The 26,408-nt window shown below is 33.9% G+C and overlaps 1 non-coding gene and 1 pseudogene across 1 annotated transcript; both read right to left on the reverse strand.

Moving 5' to 3' along the window:
• Positions 1 to 6,613: 6,613 nt before the first annotated feature.
• Positions 6,614 to 6,685, reverse strand: TRNAK-UUU (transfer RNA lysine (anticodon UUU)). The gene has a single exon. It is a non-coding gene; the product is annotated as a tRNA-Lys (tRNA).
• A 6,547-nt stretch (positions 6,686 to 13,232) lies between these two features.
• Positions 13,233 to 17,825, reverse strand: LOC150024222 (uncharacterized; annotated as a pseudogene).
• Between the last annotated feature and the right edge of the window lie 8,583 nt (positions 17,826 to 26,408).

Raw genomic sequence — 26,408 nt, forward strand, 5'->3', positions numbered from 1 at the left:
ATGACTCTAATTAAGGCAAGTATAATAAAGAAGAAATCGGTGAAACTTTGCAATTTCAGTAACATTTCAAACCAGAAATACTTCTAATTCAACTAAGGTTAATATATATATATATATATATATAATTAAATATTTCTTCTCTTCTTTACAAAGATAAATTTAGAAAAGATTCGTCATTTTATTATCGAATCTCATATTTGGAGGATTATTTTTTTTTTCTTTCTCTTAACTAGCCATACAAGGTTATTCTACAGTTAGGAGGAAAGTGGGAAAAAAAGGAATGAATATTTACTTATTAAAAAATCTTTCTATGGATTCTTGTATTTATGTTCCCACTTTTTTTCTATAACTTTATTTTGTTCATAATACTTTACAGATAATATTTCATATTTTTCATTTCTTACAAATTTAGTGTATATGTATATATAAGTTCCTTCTAATTATTACAAAATAATATAATTATAGTTTTTTTATTGGATTTAGGATTATATCATGGTAAATCTAAGATTCATTTAATAAATTATAAAATTCTACCTTATGTAAGTCTTACGAGAATATCAATATATGTCAGATCACCTATCATCGTTTGATATTTTTATAGAGAATATTAAATTTACGTCTTAATTTTAGATGTTCTGTATATGCATGGTAGTTATATATATAAAAAAATACAATAATTAAATGAGATTTGATCCTTTTTTTAATATTATCACGATGAATTCAGAATTATTTGATAAAAAATTTTATATATTTAAAAATATTAATTATTTAGTAAATTTTATTATTAATAATTAATTATCAGGTTGAATGCCATTATCATTTTATTTCCAAAAAAATGTAATTAACAAGTGTTCTTAAATGAATATCCCACGTCTATTTGTTTTGTTGTCGTTGTAAGTGATACTGAGTAAAAAAATTCTAGTTTTAATTATCAAAAGAATGTTAATATCTCGACATTTTAAAAATTAATTAAAATAATATGTTGAATATGATAAATAAATAAATAAAAGTTGATGTTAACTGGTTGATAGTATTAAATTTACATCACATATGCAATTTTGAAGATCAAGTTTATATAGTGTTAATTTAACTTATATTAATTTTAAATACTATCGTTGAGTAAGTCGACTTTAATTAGTATGACTAAACTGACTCTATATTTCATTATTAAATTTTAATTTGATTTGTAATTTATAAGACCATTAATATGTCCCTGTATAATCTCATCTAATAGATTAAATATATAATAAATTTCGATATCTAAAATAATTAATGGTAACAAATCTAAGTATAACCTACTTAAATTTGAAACTATAAGTTAAAATAAAATAATATATTGAATAATTGTTAAGTTTTCTTTAAGTGTTCTGAATATATTTTAAATTATCTTATATCTTATATTTCATACTAAATATAATATATGTACCGTGTACCGCCCAGGTGGTCGGAAGTGATGACGTGGCAGCAAAATATTATATAGGCGTGTTGAACGGGGCACCTGGCTGGCAGAAGGGAAGGAAGTCGGGGGGCTCGTGTAGTCGCAAGTTATTAAGTTGGCGTGCTCCGATCTCTAGCATACCTAAACCGGCGGTCACCAGGTTTGAGATGAAGTCGCCGGATGCGAACCCAGACGACCAAGTGATTGGAGATCGCCGAAAGAAGGACATCGCCGAAGGATCAGGGAAGCTTGTTCCAGGCTTTCGAAGCAGAGGATGAAGTCGTCAGATAGTCATTCCCTAGCTAGCCAGAGGTTGAGGTCGAGGAACAGCTTACCCGAGCATGCACGATGAAGCCAGTGAAGTAGATCATGATGGCGGCCGGCGAGACCACAGGGAAGGTGTGTATGAAGACACCCTTACTCGCCACGCAGAAGAGATCACGCTCCAAGGCAGTTATGCGCTGAGTTGCTTCCTGCATAAGTAACTTAGCCGAAAACCTGAAGAGTAAGAGGTGACGCCCAAGTCAAGGATGCTCCAGATGATGACACGTGTACAGCTGGATGCGAGCCACGTGTCCAGATGTGTAACTGTCAGGAGAGAGAAAGTGCACAGGTACATAAGAGATTCTAACGAACTTCTGAGGTATGCGCGTTTTTAGAATACTTCTTTACGCTTGCGAGAACTTGAGTACGCTGAGAGAGAATTTTGCACGGTTCCTGAAGTTCTTAGTTTTCTCTTAGTATTTTGGTGGTTCAGTCGCTGACTTGGACGTCGGAGCGTGATCGGCCGCAGCGGCGCCGTTCTGTCTTTTGCAGGTTCTTGAGGTGAATCAAGGCGAAGGACGGAAGCTAACACGGCGCAAAGTCGATCCAGATTTGACGAGGCAAGGCTCGTCCTAGTCAACAGGCAGGATCAATATATTTTATCTGTAATAAATAATTAAATAAATATGACTATAATATAGTGGAAGAAGAAGGTTGAAATGAATAGAGAATGATTCTTGGGGAGAGAAATGACTTATTTTTTAATAAAAGAAACTTCCATTTAGTGAAGAAAAGAAAAAAGTGTGATGAAAGACATTTGAGTGTAAAGCTCTTTAGAGGAAAAAAAAAGTGGGAGAAATAAATTCTGACTCATTGATACAAATTAGAATTGCATGAATCATAAGATTATCATGTTTAAAATATATAAATACTTGGATCAAGAATTTTTTTTATCTTTTTTTATGTTAAATTCACAATGAAATTTTTCAATGATATGGATTTACAAGGATAACATTATACACTACTATTGTATGCGTCCAACTAGTTTTAAACATTTTTAATTCTAATAAACTCTTAATTACATACTACATGTTTCATCATATAATATAATCAAACCTGTATAATTAATATATATATATATATATATATATTTGTTTACACAAAAATAGTAAAAGTCAAGTACAGAAAGGTAAAATTTTTGACGGATAATAAAATATAAAATAAGGAAAAATGAAAAATGAAAATAATGAAAAAAATAAGAAAAAAGAGAAATGAAAATACTCTATACATATATAATTAAATATTATTAATATTTGGGGACCTCTTTGAAGTAATATTTATCCCAGCAAATCAAAATCACTGAAGATACTGCAAAATACAAAAGACAAAATCAATAAATGATTGTCAGAATAATGACAATTTTCTTGAAGGATGGAGTTGATGTGCAGAGTAACACAACATGTAAATTAAATAATGCCATTTGGATTGAAACATATTTTTACTTCTTCTTAATCTGAAAAGAAATAAAAAAAAATCAAATTTCAAAATAATTGATAATATTTCCCTTTCTACTTGAGGGAAAAGAAGATTATGAATAAAAAAATATTTAATTTTAAATAATTACCATGTCAATTATTTGAATTCGTGAATAAAAAACTGTGGAAAAGCAAATTTCGGGTAGAATTTAACATCTTGAAGAATTAATTTGTGATGTTCAGGTGAGAGATAGTTCAAATTAAAAAAAAACATCCAGATTTTAATTAAAAAATATGTTTATGCATTTTTCCTATTATATGCCAATGGAAATTTAGTGTTTTCAAATCTATGTGAGACTCGATGAATTTTCTCTCAGTTATATGTTAATTCAATGTTGGTATTTCTTGTATCTTCAATATAGGTTAAATAAATTTCACATGGTATCGTCATGATGTATAGAATTTTCAAGTCTGAATATATAAAATTTCAACACCACTGCTCAACTTGCTTAAGAAGAAAAACAAACCATTTATAAAAATTAAAACTATAAGCTAGAAGATCCGTAATCACCGTATTGTCCAACTGAACTCGACCCATCATGCTAAGAGATTTACCTTTCCAAGAAACAAGCTTTAATTTGACTTTATCAGCCAAAGGTCGAAGAAAACGACCCCTTGGAGCACCAAAAAAGATAGACACTCCTAAATAAGTGAAAGGCAAACAACCATGACTACAAGAAAGAATACGCTGAATTTTGGTGACAAATCTTGCAGAATTATCCATGGTGAAAAAACTACTTTTAAGAAATTTAGTATTTTCAATCTCTTTGAGACTCTATGTATTTTCTCTCAATCATATGTTAATTCAATGTTTGGTATTTTTTTTGGAAATCATTGTATCTTTAATATAGGTTAAAAAAATAGTACTTAAGGGATGTCTCAACCTTATTATAAAAAGGAAAAGTTATAGTTCCTAAACGTCACAATCCGAAAAGCCTATAGACATCTTACAATTATTTTACATGGACACCAAAAAGTTGGTGGAATTAGAATGATTAAACAAGAATTGCATCTTAGCATGATCAACCAAACATTTAGTAGAGATCTTTTCTACCCTCCCAAGAGAGATGAACCAAACAAATTTACACCTTCCAAAAACTTACATGTAAAATAAAGCTAGCAAAAAGTAATTAGGACAGATGCATCTACAACCATGAGATAGGTTTGCCACCATTTTTAGCCAAGTTGCAAACCAGTGTGATGGTGATGCCAAAACCAAGGAAGATCAACCTGCAAAAATAGAAAAACTTTAAGGAGAGATAAGACTAGCATCATACTTGGCCACATTACCTCAAAGAAAATATGGTTAATTTTTTCACACTCCCTTGAATACATAGGACAAAGAAAATTTGTAATGCCTATACCTTTACGCCTAAGTTATCATAATGTTGGATGTAAAAACACTCTTCCATTCATTGGAAATAAAAAATGTTTCTGCAATAAAAGATAGAAACCAAAAACAAATAGAATAATCAACTCAACACTTCCTTTAATTTTGTTTTACAAAATTGGTCAAATTCAATTGATAATAAGAAATCTCAATTTCTTCCCCTTTATTGGTTTAGTTAAACCATTGATAATTTAATCATTAGTAAAAAACTAAATCAGCTTCAATCTTCAATTTGATCTCTCATATAGTAAAACATAGTCTTGATGTGCTTGTTTTTTCCATTTGTCATTGGATTCTTCAACAAGATAATAATAGATTTTCACTTCTTCAATCTTTTTACCCTCAACTCTTTCGTAAGTTTTTCCAACCATATTTTCTAGAAAGCACACATCACAACAATTATGTGCTCAACTTCATAAAATGATTATTTTTTTACTCCACGGTATTAAAGTTCCTTCAATGAACAACACAAACTTGTTGTTCTTTGTATATGAAATAAAATTCCCAACTCAATTGTCCTCTTAATCAAAATTTTGTTAGTGGTGAGAAGATGAGATGCCCTAGGTTTCAGCATGTATCTCAATATAAAACCAACAACAAACTTGATATTAGACCTTGTGTGATAAAAACATCATAATAAATTAGTAATGAGTTTATTTTATATTTTGCTGGCATGTTCATTACTTTCTTCTCGAGAACCAAACTCAAATTTAATGGAGTGACGGTTGAATTACAATTCACCATATTGAACCTCTTCAATATTTTTGTTACATATCAATTGATGCTTTATTAATCGTACAGTCACTAGTAAATTTGAAACCCAAGAAATAAGTAAAGACTCTCAAGCTGATCATCTCAAGTGCACACAAAAACTTAAAATAAATGCTAAAATTACTTGTTTATATTATTTTTTAGAACACTTATTTTATGTTAATATAGAAAAAATACATAAAACTATTAGTAAAAAGCTCATTACAAATATTTTGATTTTTGAATATTTGATAGATTAATTTATGAGAAATTTATGCAAATAAAGGAGGATTTAAGAAAGGAACAAACTTGATCCAAAGCCCTAAGCGAACTTTTAGTTCTCTTAGTAAGTAAAGAAGAATATGGAATGCGCTACTGCTAGAAATCCATTAAGCATTAGTGAGTTATGAACTATCTATGTAAGAGAGTATGATAACACATTCAAAAAAAAAATTTCAAAACTTAGTGTTTGTGAGACGTTTTCTTATATGTCACTTAACTTTCTTATTTTTACTTAATATGAGACTTTCAACTCATAGTTGAATTTGTAGGAACCAATTGAAGGAAATACGAGAATGCAAAAGGTTGTAGAAACTGATTGAAGGTAATTGCACGAAATTACAAAACTGCTGAACTGATATCATACATTTTGATTTACTCAATAATACATATAATAAAATTACAATTAATAACGGTAAAATAGTTTAAGGGTAATAAAATCAGAATTAATAATAATAAAATCAGAATTAATAATAATAAAACCAGAATTAATAACCAACAGAATTCTTAATTGTCTCTTCTTCAAGTGTGACTTTGGATTTAACCATAAATTTTACCACAACGGAACATGCTTGTCTTGGCCAACCATCTCAACCCGTTTCCCTTCACCCTAATTGTTGTTTGGTTTTTACCATAACAAAACATGTTTGCCTTTGTTTAAGTCAGCCACCAAGACAAACCATTGGTTCTTATACCTTCAAATCTACTCATTAGATACTCTAGTTATTTTAATAAAAAAATGTTATAATGTACATGTTTGAAGGTTTATTCACTTAAGATAACCTCAGTAATTTGTTGATAGTAGTTAGATTTGGTTTCTTAAAAGCTTTGATAATGAAAAACATGTCATTAAGCATAAAATTTCATTTTACTTGACAAAATTGAACCAACATCAAAACTAGAGGATAATCCAAAAAATGTGTCAAAACATCAAGATTTTATTTAATGTAAGACGGACGCCGACTGTGGGGATCGAACCCACGACCACGTGGTTAAAAGCCACGCGCTCTACCGCTGAGCTAAGTCGGCTCTATGGGTTGGAATGCCTCTTATGTGCTACTTTCTTTAATTTAATTCATCGAGTATGAGGAACATTATATAAAAAGAAGATTTACATATTCATTGTCTCAAAATTTTAAATTAGAAATGGTGTCTTGAATCTCTTATATGAAATGCTCATAAGAATATGGTTATCAAGAACCTAACAAAGAATATGGTTAACGTGGAATGAATTAAGAAGATATGATGGTTGATTTGTAATTTACTTTCATATATACATACATTTTCTGTAACCTATAGTGAACCATGGTTTGCATTGTTCTTATAATATTGAACTAAAAACCAAAAGCATATATTCTTCTACGTATATAATGTTCCATATTAGTCAAAAAGTTAATTTTTTTTTATCATGGATATATAGTAAGTTGCTAAGTATGCTCAAGTTGTAGCAAAACTACGTTCATATACCATATCCAAATTACATTTCTTAGTTTTTGAAAAAAAGATTTATAAAAAATATAATTTTTTATAATATATATATATAAAGAGATAAAATAGTAAATTAAAATAAATAAATATAATAGTATATAAATTCCTTTTTCTCTCTCTCTCTCTCTCTCTATATATATATATATATATATATATATATAATATTAATGAATATGTGTGGTTGATTTTACGTAAAATTTCTTCATTATTGAAATAGAATGACAATTTTCTCTCTCTACAAAGAATCTCTTAATCTCAACGTATTCCCACCAAGGAACAACGTTTTACAACATCACTCAATTCCCATTAATGATCTATTGAAAATAAAACTCATTAATATTGGTCTTATGAAAATATAAACTCTCTCACACACAAAATCTTTTACTATTCACTCTCGAATGAATAGTTTTATTTTTCACTAATTTCTTTTATAAGTAAAAATTTAATACAAGCGAAAGAGTTTACATATACTATTCATCCAACTTCTCAATAATTTAAATAAAAATAATTGTATTTTGACATAATGTTCTAATATAATGGTAGTGTCAATAAAAAAAACCTCGTAAAGATTTATAAAAGTAAATTATATTAATGTACTTTAAAATGAATATTAGGAACTAAAAACAATATTTTACACAAAATGAGAATCAAATATTAATATTTTACCCATACTAAAATCAAGAGAAAAAAATGGTATATTTAAAAAAGAGACTAAAAGAAATATTAAAAAACTAAAATTGAACTTCAAACATTTAAAGGAAGTAAATTTTACCCTAATTTTATGGACCACTTATTTTGAATGATAAATTCTACCATTGATAGGGAAACAAAGAAAAGTTTGGCAGCCACCATTTTAGCGAGATTCATGCATAAATGTCACAAACGAATCCTAAGGATGAGTTTCCACCATTCCCTCTTTTACTTCCATCTATTTGTTCTTCAATTTACTTTTAGAATTTTTAATCAAGAAAATGTTTTTAGGAATTGTTACTACCTTTACAGAATCATATATAGAATCTCATATGCCAAACTTTACTTTTATATTTTAGCTATATCTCTTAATTTAATTTTAGTTTGATTTCACAACTCACTCAAAAAATTATATTTATGGACTATTACAACCCATTATCTTTTTTTATCTTGATTTATATCTTTGGCTTTTTAACAAATATTCTTTCTATCTATTCTTTTAATATTTATTTTTCAATTTAATTTCAATATATTTTTTTTAAATATCATAGTTCAAATAACTTTGATCACAATATAAATTATTTATAATAAATCCATAATATTATTTACATGTTTTAAAATATAGTTTTTTTAAAAATTAATTACTATACAGTTTATATGTATTCAAAATTTTAATTATATGAAATAAAGAAAATCAAATATTGGACAAAAGAGATAATGATTTGGGTAGTGATATGTTCACACTATGCGTATACATACTCCCATTTAACATCAAATAATTTTTCAAAGTGTACATCACATTTACTAAATTATTCTTTGCAACGTCAACCTCACTTGTCATAAGGACAACATTAATTGATTGAGAGTTTTTAAAAAATGGATGTCTAATAATTTTTTTCCTAATTATTTATATTCATTAATAGTCAAAATAGATAATCAACTACCTCTAGTTAGGATCTGTTTTGCCCCAACCTCATCACTCGCTCGCCAAAAATGGGATGGAGCGAGGCGGATTAACCTACCAAAGTTATATGGACTAATATTGGTAACACGTTCCACCATATGGTAGGCTGGCGGGCTAGCTAGTCACTTTTTATTTTTTTTATCTATTTATTTGATTGTAATCATTGATATCACTTTTTAGATAAAAAAAATACAAGGATAAATAATAAAATTTAATCAAAACTTAATATTCTAATCAAATAAGGTTTAATGTCTAACAAAATAAAATAAATATCAACAATATTTCAATAAATTAAATTATGTATAAAAAATTAATGTAAATAATTTTTTATATGAAACATTGACACACACCAATTTTAATTCTAAAAAGTATAAAATTCATCTTAAAAAAGTCAAAAATAAAATCGGATTTAGGTTCATCAGTTTTTTTTATGGGTAAATATTTTTGATTAATTTATTATCAACTTTTAGGTATGAAGATAAAGAAGAAGAAAATGAAATTAGTTTCTCTATAACTTAAAATTAACTTACTCTCAAGATAAAAATATAAATAGAAAAGTCTTAATCCTATATCAATATGATTGAAATTCATTTATTTATTTTATTCTTTCATAATGTGATTGTTATTTATTTTATTTTTTTCTCAATAAACTGAAATTAATTTATAATTAAGAAAATACATTTAAAAAGTATATTCTCTTAAATTAATTTATTCATAAACTCGTATAAACAAATTTTATTTATAATCTCTCAAAAGCTTTTTCGAATAAACTTCTGGAAATATATCCTTAGTCTTAATTATTTTCGTTTTAAAAACAGGTGAACCATTTTTACTTTTGGTGAGTGAACCATTTTTACTTTTTGGTGAGTGAACCATTTAATCGAGAATAAGAATCATCTTCCTCTTTTATGTTCGATGCTTCATGATTTGTTAAACTCTACCTAATGTATAATTGTTAATGGTTAAATCTTTTGTTAGAGAAAACAAATGTTCTGTTGTTGCAGAGGCCCCCAAAAGAATCTCCATTCTGAATAAGAAAGCCTTCAATAGTGCCTTAAATAAAGGTTAATCCATATTAATAAATCAATTATTGCAATAAACTTACTCCATTATTACCTAATACATGAAGAATCTAATTATTTGTTATATTTACATCCCTTATAAAATATATTTGTAACTGTATAGACAAAGAGGACCTAGATTATATATGGAATTGGTTGTACAATTGTTGACGTGTCGGTGAACTCCTTGCTCCTTCATTCGGTTCTCCTTCCTCGAATGTTGAGTCTCGGTTTGGGTTGATCTGAAAAAGGTACTCTAACGATCAAGTAAGTACTATGTGTAAAGAATGTATATTCTTAAACTAATAAAAACATACCTTACACCTCTGCAAAGGGTTTATTTAGAGTGTTGGTCATGGGACCTTGTTATGATGGGTTGAATATCAGTTGTCCACTGATGTGTGTCGTGATCCCTGATTTGTAGGGAGATTTATTGGTACATAGATATGTTGGAATATCTGGAGAATATCTGTATCGTCTTTCAGTTAATCAGTATTTAGCTGATTTGTCGGAGATATTTCCCGCATAATCCGGGACATGAATATGACTCATAAAGGACTCTTTGTAATTATCGATGTTGTCATTTATAGTGCTTTAAATATGCATTGGCGTGGTCAGTTGGTCTGCGATACCGACTGACTAAATCGTCTAGTACTGACTGGTACACTTGCCCCCCAGGCTCGAAGAAGCATTAGTTTCTGAAGAGTCGAGATGTGACTGTTGGGTGCCCCAAGGTAAGATGTGACTGTTGGGCGCCCCGAGGTAAGATGTGACTGTTTAGGGCATTTAATGATGTTAGGGATGTGATATGCGCCTTTTCAAAACGTCGACGGACATTGTTCAATCCAAACGATATAACGACTACTGATTTGTGTCGATTCATATACCAAGCGTTGTGCGCCTTAGATGTGAAGTGATCTAACAGTCCGAGAGGTGAATTTTTGTATTCTCTCTCCTCTTTGACGATCTATAAATAGAAGTGTTTGGGAACCTTGACGAGTTTGTTGCTTTCATCTTCTGTGCTAGAGTGGATCAAGCGTGATCCGAGTGTCGATTCTCAAGCAATTCCTTGTCTATCCCGTGTTTTACTCAAAAAAGGTTAGTAATGTCTTCCTTTGCTGAGTCTTTTGGATCTATTGTGAATCTTGTGTCTTCTGATCCTACTCACCCCGTATCTGGTGGTGTGAGAAATAACTTGAACCAGTCGATCAGTGTTGCGTCTAATATACATGACTACGAGTGGTTTGACCCATGCGTATTAGATGTCGTTGTTATTTTTAGAGTTCTGACTATGTTAGATGGTTTTTTGTCTAAGGTGTCTATTTTGAAACCTGACGCTCCCTCAGATGTGGTTACAACTGATAGTTGCAGTCACTCCGACCGAGTCTGTCACAATCAGGAGAATGCTCCTTAAGATTATTTTTTATGTATATATTACTTTTTTCAATAATTTACATGTCTTTCTTCCATTTGACGAGTTTACAATGGGGGTCCTTCGGATCCTTAACATTGCCCCCACTTAGTTGCACCCTAATTCATGGGTAGGCCTTCAAGCCTTTAGGGTGATTTGTGATATTTCAAGTTGAGGTCGACTCCGCAATCTTTCCTTTTCTATTATAATTCTCGTCCGCTTATCCCTGTTAGTTGGTTATCCTTGACCAGTCATCCGGGCAGCATCCGTTTTGCTCCTTACACCTTGTCTTACGAACACTTTAAGTTGAGGTATTTCAAAGTTTTTATTGAACTGGACGACAAACTTTTCTTTTACAATGCGGAAGGGAGGGCAGTTTCCTTTTCATTGGACTCGAAATCCCAAATATTATATCCCCTGGTTGAGGTCCTCGATGACTCTTCAGGATAAAGAAATCTTTTTTGTTCTCGACCAACTTCCCAACAAGCTTCCAACTAGGAAGTTTGTTTCATTGTTTGAGTCGTCCAAGAAGTGGACGAATCTGACCAGTATGTTACATTTCGACATATGTAAAACTTTATTCGATTTTTTGACTAAACTGTTAATTCTTTTATCTTGTAGAATATTTGGCTCATGTCGACCCAGAATCAACAAAGTATTTGAAGTAATTGAAACGTCAAGCACTCAAGCGCCAAAAGGTATCACTGGAGGTACTTAGTGCGGGAACCTCGTCCCCGACCGTCGAAGTGGTGCCTCCTACTGAAACCGTGCCTCCTTCTAGCCTGAGAAAGAGGTTCGTCTGGGAAAAATGCCTAGCCTCAAGCATATACAGGGTCGTCTTCCACACCTTCAGTATTGGCCAGTTGTCTACCACTACCCCAAGGTGTTCAAATCGGGATGACATTTGAAAAGGAAAGCATTCTGGTCACTATTGCGACATATGACTTTGTAGAGGGGATGACCGAGATGTTAAGTCGCTCACTGGTGGTGACCCATACACTTGGTGGTGAACTGAAAAGCAACTCGACCACCGTGGTAGCCAAAATTAGCCGAGCCCTCTAACTCTCTGAAATCTACCTTGGAGGCCATGGGCACACTGGACGAAAAATTCCGCTAAGTTAGTGCTGAGGTTGACGAGGCTAAAGTAAAGTGCCACTCTAGAAACCGAGTTGCAACTAGAAAAAGTCATTTCAGCAAAGGTTTCAGAGGAAAAAGGAATGTTGGTCGCGAAGTTAGAGGAATCTGAGGCTTTCCTTCTATGTATTAGCAAAAAATGTTTTTTCCAAAGTGTGTGCCAAGATGCATTTTATCATGGCATGCCAATTAATGATGATCGCTACGATGTCGAAAGGGATTTAATGGAATGTGCCTTCATGACCGAATTGATTTGTTGAATTTTTGGAGGCTTCAATGGAGGAAATGTGCAAGGATGGCTCTCATGGAGCTATGGATTCCTTGATGGTGCATGATAGGTAGGGAGAGTGATTGGTTGAACCATATCACTTGAGCTAGGTGAAGAAGATTAAAGTCTCTATCCTAGAGAGGCAAGACAAGGGAGTGAGAAGGCTAGAAATCTTGGCAGCAATGCACTCGTTCATTAATCTTTCAAATTCATGAGCCAAGAACCCCTTTATATAGCTTTAGGATCCGACCATTGTAAACATAATTTGGTGGGAAATTAAAATGGAAAAATGTTTGAAAATAGGTGCCTATTTGAGCTCACAAGGGAGCGTGACATGGTATGCATCATGTGACACAAATTAGGTCTAAAGGACCGACCAAGGTTTAATTAGGAGTTTCTAGAAATCCTAATTTAACCTAGGTTGGTTTTTAGATTCCTAAATTCAACCTAATTACATTTAAGAAAAATTACAAGTAAAATTCCTATTCTACTTTTGACAAAAAATAAATTCTACTCTACACTAGGTTTATGGCATTTTTGAACATGTATAGGAAAGTTTCTCAGCCATCAGTAGCAGAGTCCCAATCATCTTGGATCTCCCTTGTCATTGACCTAGTTGTTGGGCCTGAGCTAGGCCGTCTTCCATCATCCCCTCCCTCTTGAAGAGGATTTGTCAGATCACATGTTTCTGTCTCTTCGTCTTCACCACCTGCAAAAGGTGTTAAATCCATAACATTGAAGGTAGTATGTAATCCATATTTCTCAGGCAGGTCAAGTTGATATTTAATTTGTTGATTCTTTTGAGGACTTGGAAAAGACCATCTCCCTGGGGACTAAGTTTCAACTTCCTCTTAATAGGGAATCTATCCTTCCTAGGTGAAGCCAAATCCAATCTCCTTCCTCAAAAATCATCTTTATCTCTTCCCCTTATTGCTATTTTTCATGTATTTCTCTGTTTGTTGTTGTATTTGTTTCTTAATGCTCTTATGCATTTTCTTTACAAATTCAACCTTTGTTACTCCTTCCTTATGCACAAATTCTTGTGGATTAGGTAGAGGTAACAAATCCAAAGGAGTAAGAGGATTAAATCCATACACAACCTCAAATGGAGAAATATTAGTAGTTTTATGAACTACCCTATTATATGCAAACTCAATATGAGGAAGGTACTCATCCCAAGATTTGTGGTTGCCTCTCATGATTGACCTAGGCATAATGGAAAGAGATATATTTACAACTTTAGTTTGCCCATTCGTTTGAGGATGATAAGAAGTTGAGAAAATCAACTTAGTTACTAGCCTTTCCCAGAGAGTTCTCCAGAAATGGTCCACAAATTTAGGATCTCTATTCAAAACTATGGTCTTAGGCAAACCAGGTAGTGTTACCACTTCTTTAAAGAAGAGCTTAGAGATGTTGTTAGCATCATCCACTTTATGGTAGGGTATAAAATGAGCCATCTTGCTAAACCTATCCATTACCACAAAAATGGAATCAAAGCCTCTTTGTGTCCTAAGGAGTTCTAATATGAAATTCATGCTTATATCTTCCCAAGGAGCACTTGCAAAAGGTAAAGGAGTGTAGAGTCCATGAGGCATTTTCTTAGACTTGGATTTTAAACATGAAATGCATCTATGACAATGTCTTTGAACATTTTTCCTCATGTGTGGCCAAAAGAATTTTCCTTTTAAAAGATCAAGAGTTTTATCAACTCCAAACTGGCCCATGAGTCCTCCTTCATGTGATTCTTTTACAAAGAGTTTTCTATGTGTTCCTTCGGGTATACAAAGTTTTCCTTCTTTAAATAAGTACCCCTCATAAACATAAAATCCTCCTTGTGTTCTATGTTGGCACTTAGAAATTGGGTGCAAAATCCTTATCTTCTTTATAAAGTTCAGGTATGTTTTCAAATCCAAGAATTTGGGCTCCAAGTTTAGAAAATAGGACATGTCTCCTTGATAGAGCATCCACCACGATATTTGTATTTCCCTTCTTGTATTTGATAACATATGGAAATTGCTCAAGAAATTCCATCCAATTTGCATGTCTTTTGTTTAACTTATGATGACCCTTCAAATATTTCAAAGACTCATGATCACTATGTATGACAAACTCTTTTGAAACTAGATAGTGTTCTCAAGTCTGCAGGGCCTTCACAAGTGCATATAACTCTTTGTCATAGGTGGGGTAGTTAAGGGCGGGACCATGAAGTTTTTACTAAAATATGCAATTTGGTGCCCACCTTGCAACAAGACAACACCTATTCCTACTCCCGATGCATCACATTCTAGCTCAAAAGTTTTTGAAAAGTTTGGTAAAGCTAGAATGAGTGCATTTGTGAGTTGATCTTTCAACCTTTGAAAGGCTTGCTCATGTTTCTTCGTCCAACAAAACGGAGTGTCTTTCTTCACTAACTCATTGAGTTGTGAAGCTAGACTTGAGAAATTAGGAACAAATCTCCTATAAAAGCTAGCTAAACCATAAAAGCCTCTAACATCTCCTACATTTTGTGGGGTTGGCCACTCTTGGATGGATTTCATTTTCTCTGAGTCAACATGTACCCCATTTTTGTTGACTATGAATCCTAAAAACACTACACTGTCCACACAAAAAGTGAATTTATCTATATTAGCAAACAAACTATTTCTCCTAAGCACTAAAAGAACCTCCTTAAGGTGACTTAGGTGGGACTCTAGGCTTTGACTATAAACTAGTATATCATCAAAATAAACTACTACATATTTACCTATGCAATCCCTAAAGACATGATTCATAAGCTTCATGAAAGGGCTAGGTGCATTAGTGAGTGCAAAAGGCGTCATTAATCACTCATATAGTCCAAATTTGGTCTTAAAAGCAGTTTTCCACTCATCACCTTCGTTGATTCTTATTTGGTGATATCCACTTTTAAGATCAATCTTAGAAAATATAGTGGACCCATGCAATTCATCAAGCATATCATCAAGTCTAGGAATTGGATGCCTATATTTGATGATGATGTTATTGATGGCTCTACAATCACAACACATTCTCCACTTGTCATCTTTCTTAGGCACCAACAAAACAGCTACAACACAAGGACTTAGACTCTTTTGAACCTAGCCCTTCTCCAATAATTCTTGAACTTGTGATTTTATCTCCTTAGTCTCCTCAGGATTAGTTCTATAAGCTGGTTTATTTGGTAAACTAACTCCCTGAACTAAATCTATTAGATGTTCTATACCCCTAAAAGGTGAAAGTCCAATGGGGCCTTCCTTAGGGAATACATCACCAAATTCCTTTAAAAGCTTTTTCACTTGAGGAGGTAGCTCACAAACTTCAGAAAGTGTGGCAATGCATGCAAGTGTTCATTTACAAAGAAGAAGGCCTGAAAGTTTTTCAGATAGAAGTATCTTTTCAATTTTATTTTCAAACTTTTCTTCTTTCTGAATGACCTTGTGGGAAGGAACACTCTTCTCCCACTCTTAGCTTTCTCCCTAAGGTGTTTTACTTGTTGTTATATTTTCTATTCTTTTTTTATTTTCTCCCTTTTGTTTCATTTGTACTTGGTCCTTCAACACTTGTGAGGGTGTTAAAGGATATAGTACAAACTTCTTTGCCCTATGAGTGAAAGTAATCTCGTTGGTAAGACCATTATGCATTATCAATTTTCCATGGTCTTCCCAATAAGATATGACAAGCTTCCATGGGAACTACATCACATAAAATTTCATCTTTATAATTTCCCATAGAAAGGTTGACTTTCACTTGCTTGTCTACAATTAACTCCCCATCTTCATTTATCCATTGAATTTTGTAAGGTTTTGGATGAGGTATTAATTGTAGATTAAGCTTTTCAACCATCCTAGTTCTACCACAATTGCAGCAAGAGCCACTATCCACAATGAGAGAACAAATGTTTTCTAAAACTTTGCATCTTGTATGAAAGATGTTCTCCCTTTGTGTTTCATGGTTCACACTGGGTTGATTGTTGAGGGTTCTTCTAATCATCATTAATTTCCCCTCACATGGATATGCTCCCTCACTATTCTCTTTTTCTTTCCCGCTAGACTCATCATCTTGGCTGCTATACTCATCCCTCCCTCTTAAGATCATGGTTCTCCTATTTTGGCATTGGGATGCTATATGACCTCTACCAAGACACTTAAAGCATTGGATGTCTTTAATGCGGGTTTGTGGGGTAGTCACATCTTTTCTTACACTTTTGGGAGTTTCCTTGGATTTATCTTTTGAAATACTATCCTCCTTTCTCTTCTATGCTTTCTCTTAGGATAAGAGTTAGAGTAAGAACTCTCCTTGCGACTTGATCCTTTTCTCAAATTTTGTTGCTCAACTTTTATAAAAAGTTGGATCAAGTCATTCAAGTCCCTATAGGGAAAGAGTTCCACTTTATCTCTAATCTCAACATTGAGACCACTTAGAAACCTAGCTATGGTGGTGGTTTCTTCCTCCCTAATAGAGGATCTCATCATGTATAGCTCCATTTTATGCTTATATTCCTCTACACTCATGCTCTTTTCTTGGAGTCTCTCGAGCTTGTCCATTAACTCCCTATTGTAATATGAGGGAATATGGTAGCATCTCAAGGATCCCCTAAGGTCATTCCAATATTCTATGGGAGGGTCCTTGTGGAGGCGTCTATCTCTCTCTAAGGTTGTCCACCAATACATAGCATTTCCTTGAAAACTTAAGGTGGCTATGGGTACTTTCCTCTCCTCACTAACATGGTGGCAAACAAAAAGTTGTTCTACCTTCATCTCCCAATCTAGATATGTTTCAACATTTTCCTTTCCATAAAAATGAGGTAAGTCTACCCTGGTCTCCTTTGGGCTTTGTCTTCTAGTTCTTCTAGGTGGAGGTTGATAATATTCATTCATTCTAAGACTCTTCTCAGCATGTGAGTCACTCAACCTAGAACTAGATGCATGTGAATATCTTTTTATTTTTTTGATGTATTCATCCCTTTCTTTAACAAGTTTCAACTCTTCTTCTAAGATTGCAAGATAGGCATCTTTTTCTTTCTTTTCTTCCAAAATTTTAGCATCATGTTGCAATTGTCTAAGTGATAGTGATTGAAAGTCTTTAGCCATTTGTTTTAAAAGAGATTTTATAGAATTTTTATCACTTTCACTAGGACTAGAAGAATGAGAAGACATGTTTAAAGTTATGTAATAAAAGTAATTTCCAAAAAGAAAGATAATTGGAGTGAAGTAGGTAACTTCCCAGGAAAGGGAGGTGGATCACTAGGATCTCTTAAGTACCAAGCCTTTCCTTGTCATATACTATCCCACAACACTTTCACAAACCTTTTTCTAAGCAATTTAATTAGAGTAAAATCAAAGACGAAAACAAAATTTTATGCAAGAAAACAATGCAAAACAATAAAACACTTGAAAGAAAATTGCTAACTAGAAAGCTTTAAAACTAGTTGAATTCCTAAGGTGAGGCTTCTTGGCACTTAGAACCTTGAAGACACACTCACCGTCTAAGACGAAATTAATCCACTAATTAATCAAGGTTTTACAAAATACAACACAAATAAATACAAAGAAAATTAGATCAACAAATTTTGAGGCACCAAAATTTTAAGACCTATTTTATGCACTCCTTCACTTGTAGCTCCTTTGTGTATATTTTTTTTATAAGTTTGGTGTTGTCCCTTGCTATACCTCTTTAGGATATTCAACCTTGAATATTCAATTCTGCAATTCTTTAGTGATATAGCTTTCACCAAGAAATTTCAGCTCCACTACTCACAAAAGCACTTTTTAGGTCACTTCCACCAAAAAGAGGTCAAACAAGTTTTAAAGCTACAAAAATCAATTTAAAAAATAGGACTACAACAAATGGAATTGATATTTGACATGACTTGAAAGAATATTCAATACAAATGACAAGAAAAAAATTAAGGTACACAAGAAAAGATAACACACAAATTGAAACCTAGAGAATGACATTAGAATAGATGAATAAAACCAAAATTGCACTAGAGGATTTTTGTGTAAATTTTTTCTCAACTTGCCGAATTTATGCTGGGCAGAATACTTCAAATTTGAATTTGAAATTTAAGCCACAGAAACATTAAAGTTTAAGCTCAATGTAGGCTTGGAATTTCACAAAAACAATGCGCCAAATAATTGCAATATTTTTTTTCAATTCACTATCGCTTCAAATTTTCTTTTCAGAGTCTGAATTTTGCACTGTGTTCGTTTTTTATTTATCATTTTCTTTTCTATTTTGAATTTTGCTACACTTATTTTTTTCACTTTTTTAAAACATCAAACTGCTCAAATCCAGAATCTCAGAATTTTTCACCAATGGAATTAATTTTTATAAATGTTTTTAGCCAGCACAAAAATTGTGAAATAGAGGAATTCTAATCTGAAAATAAAAACAAAATTCAAAAATTCAAAAACACAATGGAATTATGTGGAAAATGAACTTGTATGGAACTAACACACAAGCATGAACTCAAATCTGGAAAAATTAAAATGCACCAAAGCTCAAATTCAAAATAGAAATTGTACTCAAATTAAAATCAAGCAATCAAAATTAACAACAAAATTACTACATAGAATTGATGACAATTTTGGATGCACATGACATTGACATTACTTGAATGGATTCAAAAATTTAAATGACTCAAATCAAACAGATTTGCACCGATTAAAAACATCAATAAGACTTAAATAAATCAAAAACAAAACAGCACACACAATTACTCAATAGAATCCCATAAAATTTGCAACACGAATTGTTCAAGACTAATTGAACAAAATGAACCGAACAAAATTAAAAAACAACAACACAAACATAAAACCAAAACTGAAAGAACAAGACAATCAAGAACATGATGAACAACGAAATTAAGAACAACATAAAAAATAAAAGAAGAGAAGACACTTATCTATTGACGAGCCTTGGCTCTAGATACCAAATGATGGAATGTGCCATCATGACCGAATTAATTTATTGAATTTTTTAAGGATTTGCGGAAGCTTCAATGCAGGAAATGTGCAAGCATGGCTCTCATGGAGCTATGGATTCCTTGAAGGTGCATGATAGGTAGGGAAAGTGTTTGGTTGGGCCATATCACTTGAGGTAGGTGAAGAAGAAGATTAAAGTGTCTATCCTAGAGAGGTAAGACAAGAGAATAAGATGGCTAGCAATCTTGGCAGCAATTCACTCATTCATTAATCTTGCAAATTCATAAGCCAATCACCCCTTTATATAGCTTTAGGGTTTGGACATTGTACACATAATTTGGTGGGAAATTCAAATGGAAAAATGTTTGAAAATAGGTGCCTATTTGAGCTCACAAGGGAGGCGTGACATGGTATGCATCATGTGACTCAAATTAGGTCTAAAGGACTGGCCAAGGTTTAATTAGGAGTTTCTACAAATCCTAATTTAACCTAGGTTGATTTTTAGATGCCTCTCAAGTTCTTCCTTTTGGTCTTCTTATAAGATACAAATATGTTGTAAATAAATTGGGCTCACTTTAGGGGGCCAAATAGCAAAGATAGGCTAGAATAAGGTGTCTTTATCATAATAGGGGGTGTGGGTAGCATTTTAGCTTGTTCCTAGTCCTTTCGGAAGACATTTTGACCTAGTTTCTAGAAGGACAAGGCTAGGATGCGGGTTTGACTTAGACAAACCCTAAGGCTGCCCATTTTTTCCATTTTCCCATCCTACCCCTTTATCTTGTTCTCCAAGGCTCCTTCACCTATAAATAGGAGGCCTACCTAGTGTATTTTACAAGTTGAAATTAATAGAAGAACAGTTACTCTGCACAAATTCTGTGAGGTGTTACTAAGGTTTGAATTCATCTTAGCATTTAGGTCTTATCTTGTGAGTATTGAGACCTCTCAAGTGGCAGCTATCTTCATTTATCTTGGAGGCCAATCACACTCCAAATGGCGTGTTCCACTTCTCAAATCCATCACATAAGTTTTCTCCTTCCTTCATCTGTTTTTCCATTGTCATTCCATTTTTACTCTTTGTATCATGTTCTTGTTTGGTTTTCCTTGTTTCCATTCGACAATTCTATTTTGGTTTCTTTTCATTGTTCTTTAATTCCGCACCTTCTAGCATCATTTTCACCTTATAATTGTATTTTCCTTTTGCCTTTGTGAAATGAACCTTCACATCTACTTAACCACTTGGTTAAGTTAATGTCCATTGGGGATTTTCCTAAGGTTTTCACTCTTAAATTCCTAAAATCTCAATCTAAGTAAAGTGTCACACCATAAAATGAACAATCCTAAAATCAACTCACATCAGGAATTTTCTTGGGCTCGGATGTGGGTATTGAACAATTTTAACTTCTACACTTTAATCCATGCCTTTAACTTTTGTGATTATAACTTGATGTGGCTCATCAAGCCTTTAACTCCATTTTCCAATCTACGATTATTTTGCGAGCACTAATTAACGATATCTGACCAAGCCTTTGGGTATTCACCCTTGATTGTTTATGATTTGATAAAAGTTGACCAATGCCATAATTAATAATAGAACTTTATCCAATGACGAACTTTAATTATTTGGACCGAGTTGTACTGTACACTCGTGAGACAATAATTGGATTAAGACCAAAATGTTGTAATTTCAACTAACTGATGAGTTGAGCTTGACGAATTTGGTTGAAGTAAAGACTCCTTTTGAGTAAGATCGCTCGAATACAACTAATATTTTTTGTAGTTGTAATTGACAAGGTGTGGCCACCGAGGGCATGGCGAATTGATTAAACTTTGTATGCCTATGCGATTATCTGCAAAAGTTTTTTGTTTAATTGGTAGTAAGAATAAATACCTTTACTGAAGGCGCACATATGTGATAAGATTGCATTGGTTGAAGTTGTGTTAATGCCGACACATTTAAGGGTGTAGACGTTCGTCGAGGATTGCTAGTAATTAAGCGGGTGCCATTACCGGATAGTACGCGTTCGATCGGTAGGGGTCGCTAGTAGTTAAACGGCTCCCTTGACCGAGCGTTTGATCGATAAGGGTTGCTAGTGGTTAAGCGGATGTCGTTACTGAGTGATAGTTGTTCGGTTGATGAGGGTCGCTAGAAGTTAAGCGTCTCCCTCGACCTAGCGGTTGATCGATAAGGATCACTAGTAGTTAAGCGGTTTCCGCTATCTAGTGATAATTGTTCAGTCAGTGAGGGTCGCTAGTAGTTAAGTGTTGCCGTTATCGATTGATGGTTTGACGGTGTAGTATGTAGTAGTCTTTCGGTCGGTAAGGGTCGCTAGTAGTTGAGTGGATGCCATTACCGAGTGGTACCTGTGTCAAAAGTGTATAGAAGATGCATGATAAGGATATATAACTTTAAAGTGCCTTGTTAAAACCTTTTCGATCGAAAACCCTACTTAGGGATAAAACACTTGAGTGAGGAAAGAGTACATTGTCTTTATTAAAATAGTCAACTGTAAAAAAACTTGAGATGCGTGGCATTCCACATTATCGGTATAGATTTTCCTGAGAAAAATTCTAGGTAATAGGCTCCATCGGCCGCTGTTTCTGAAATGCAGAAAGGTCTTTCCCAATTACTTGAAAACTTGCCTTCATTTTTCTGGGCGTCGTTACGCATTCGCCAAATTAAGTCTCCCTTTTGAAAACTTCGTGGTATTACTTTTGAATTGTATCGCCTTCACGCCTAAATTTAGCATGCCTACTCCCTTATTATGCTTTTGTCTCTGAGCTTTTTTATTAAGTCGAGACTGACCAACAAACTTTCTTTGTTGAGGTTGAGCAGCATTTACTGTCAGAGAAAGGGTTCTTTGACTTCAACCAGGATCATAGCCTCTGTTCTGTTCGTCAAACTGTATGAGGTTTCCTGTGTGGTGGACAGTTGTGTACATCGATAAGCCCACAAGACTTTGAGAATCTCCTCGGTCCGCTTGTCATTAGTTGGGCTAAGTCTCTTCTTTAATTCCTAGAGAATTACTTTGTTGGCAGCTTTGGCTTGGCTGTTAGTTTGAGGGTGTTCTACCGAACTCATGATATGTTTGATATCTAGCTTCTCATAAAAATCATCAAGTCCCAGGTTGATGAACTTTCAGCCATTGTCAGTGATGATCACATGGGGTATTCCTAAACGACACAATATTTCTCCATACAAAGTATTGAACATTCTGAGTTATGATTGCTGCCAAAGATTTGGCCTCTATCCACTTGGTGAAGTAATCTATCCCAACTAAAAGAAATTTACACTGCTCCTTACCTGGATTAAAAGGTCTGATGATATCCATTTCCCATTTCACAAATGATCACGGGTAGAGAATGTAATGAAGATTTTTGAGCTTCTGGTGAGATAAATTGTCGTACTCCTGACATTTGACACATTTTCGAACAAAATAGGTTCAGTCTCCCTGCACGGTTGACCAATAGTAACTTGCTCTTAACACCTTAGCGGCCATTGTTCTCACCCTCGAATGAGTGCCACATACTCCCTCGTGTATCCCTCGCATGACATAGTCGGCTTGGTCAGGAGAGATCCATTTCAACAGCGGTCGAGTGTATACTCGGCGATAAAGATCTTTCTCAATAAGAAGAATTTGAGCAGCTTCTTGTCCCATTGTCTTCTCTAATTGAGTTTCGCAATCCCCATTGTCTAAAAACTGTTTGATGGGCGTCATCTAGTTTAGTTGTACATCAGTTGTCATACATTCATCCAAGCCAACGTTGGGATTCTTGAGGTTAATATAGATGAACGACTGGTGGAGGCCCTTTTTCTTGACAGTGGCTAACCATGAGAGCATATCGCCCAGGTATTGTGTTTCTAATAGATGTGCTCAATTCTTACGTCATTAAACTTGGCAATTAAATTCTGAAAAAAAATGGTAGTACCTCTGAAACAACGATTCTTTTACTTCAAATTCTCCCTTCAACTGTTTGACAACGAGCTGGGAGTCACTTTTGCATATAAGTTTTTTGGCCTCCATATCTAGTGCTAGATTGAGAACAGTTATAATGGCTTTATACTCCACTTGATTATTTGATGTTTTGAAGTCAAATTTTAAAGATTGCTCGAGGAGGATATCGCCCGATCCCTCGAGCACTACCCCTGCACCGCATGATCTGCTGTTAGAGGCCCATCGACATGCAAGATCCACTACGAATCCTCTTCCTCGGTCAAATGAGGACTAAGCTCGGCTGCAAAATCAGCCAAAGCCTAGGATTTAATTGCCCCCTAGGTTTATATTGGATTTGAAATTCGTATAGTTCAACGGCCCATCCAATCATATGGCCGGCCAAATTCGACTTTGTTAATATCTTCATTATTGGATAGTCGATCTTGACTATTATACGATGATTCTAAACATACATGTGCATCCTCCTTGTTGTTATCACCAAGGCCAAGGCTACCTTTTCGATGATTTGGTAACGTACCTCGGTGCCATGAAGTACCCAAATGATGAAGTAAATTGGTCGCTATTCCTTTTCAACTTCCTGTATCAATGCTGCAATAGCTACATCTTCTAACACAGCAAGGTAAATGATTATGGGCTTTGTAGCATTCGACTTTTGAATAACCGGCAGGGACGCCAAGAAAGCTTTTAATTGCAAAAAAATCCCTTCACACTCGTTCGTCCATTGGAAGTTAGCTGCCTTGCGTAGAAATTGTACTATAGGCCGTGTTTTCTCTACTAGCCTCAGTCCAAATCTAGAAAGGGTTGTTAGCCGCTCAATCAGTCTTTGAATTTCTCTGACATTCTCAGGGGTACAAATCTCGGTGATTGCCCTACGTTTCTCCGGGTTTGCCTCTATGCCACGATGAGTGAGGATAAAACCCAAAAAAATTCCTCCTTCTACCCCAAACGCAAATATGTCGGGGTTGAGTCTCATGTCATGGTCTCAAAGAGCTTGAAACACTTCCTATAGGTCTTGGATGTGTTGTTAGGATGAGTTAGATTTAACCACAATGTCGTCCACATAAACCACGACATTCTGACTAAACATTGTTAGAATATATGGCCTTTAACGAGAGGGGGGTGAATTGTTTAAGAAAGGTTTTTGAAATATTTTCAAAGTTTAAAAAAATTCTTTGTATGAATCCATAACAGAAATTAGGTTAGCCAAGAACAAGATCAATAAAACAGCAAAGCAGCAGAAAAACAATCGGTTGTTTATACCAGTAAAACTAAAACCAGAATGTAAATGAGTTTAAGGGTAAGAGAAAGATACACCAACAGTTTATACTGGTTCACTCTTAAACCAAGAGCTACATCCAGTCCCCAGAAAACCACTGGGTAATCCACTAAGTAATCAAACCAGATTACAACTCACAATCTACCAAAGCAGTGACCTTGAACCCTTCAAGAAACACACTCACTTTGACAAATCACACACCAAGAGTATTGATCTTGACCACTTCAAGAGCACACAACACTCATTGGCAACACAACACTAGAAATACATAAAGGTTGAGAAGATATTACACTTGTTTACAGAACAATCTGAAATCAATACAAATGCAATCTTATTCCACTCTCTTAGAAAACCCAAAGCTTTTATGTGAATGTTCCAATCTTGAATTAACTCTTTCACCACTGAAAAACTCAAATCTGTTTTTTTTTTTTTAAAACATAAACAAACTATTTATATTTTCCAAAGATTGGTCAAAGCATTTAATGAAGGAGCGTATTCAGATGGAAATCATTTAAAGCACATTCAACCATCAAACCAGAATTCTGTTAGGATTTTCGAAGAAACAATCGGTTGAAACCATGAAACAACCGATTGTTTGGTTTGGCAGTTGAGTCAACCAAACTCAAATAGTTTTCAACCTTTTCAAAAACTCCTAAGAGTAAAACAACCGGTTGATTCGACAAAACAACAGGTTGTTTTTCACTTAGTTTGAAAAACACTTTATTTCAAAAAGGATTTAAAACACATTAGCTATAGATTTAACAAAGGAGTGGATTACAAATAAAACTACCCAGATCCCTTTCAAAACACAGCAGCAACACAACCTTGCATCACACACATAGGATTTGGATTCTTCAAAGCACAATTTGAATTCTTCAAAGCACTTGATCACTCTTGATCAACAAACATCCCATTGAATATGTAATCCATCATGCTTTGATAGGTGGAACCTGCATTGTTTAGGCCAAACGACATGACTTCATAATAGAAATTGTCATAATCGATCATGAACGTCGTTTTTTTTTTATCTCTTGGGTGCATCTAGATTCGTTTATATCCAGAGTATGCATCCAAAAAACATAGAATGTTGTGATCGACCGCTCCATCGACAAGGCAGTCTATGCTCGATAGAGGATAATAATCTTTCGGACAAGCTTTGTTGAGGTCGGTATAGTCCGTGCACATTCTCCATTTTCCATTGGATTCTTTTACCATGACCACATTGGCCAAGCAAGTGGTATAATACACTTTTTTTATGAAACTAGCTTTTACTAACTTCTCGGTCTCTTATCGTGCGGCATTACGTTTCTTTATGCTCATCTCTCATTTCTTCTAACCGATTGGCTTAGCCTCTTTATGGATAGAGAAACGATGTGTAATGACATCCGGGCTCACTCCGGGCATATCTAAAGTTGTCCAAGCAAACAAGTCAGCATTATGAATTAATGTTTGGTTTACCAACTTGTTGTCGTCCAGTTTCAAGGAAATCTCCACATGTGTTGCATGTTCTTCATCCCGGAGGGGTAAGGGGAAAAGCTCCTAGCCTGGCTCAATGCAAGCTTCGTCGAGTCGAGGGTTAAAGTT

The sequence above is a fragment of the Phaseolus vulgaris genome, chromosome 10 (genome assembly GCF_051622355.1).
Source record: "Phaseolus vulgaris cultivar YP4 chromosome 10, ASM5162235v1, whole genome shotgun sequence".
Taxonomy (NCBI): domain Eukaryota; kingdom Viridiplantae; phylum Streptophyta; class Magnoliopsida; order Fabales; family Fabaceae; genus Phaseolus; species Phaseolus vulgaris.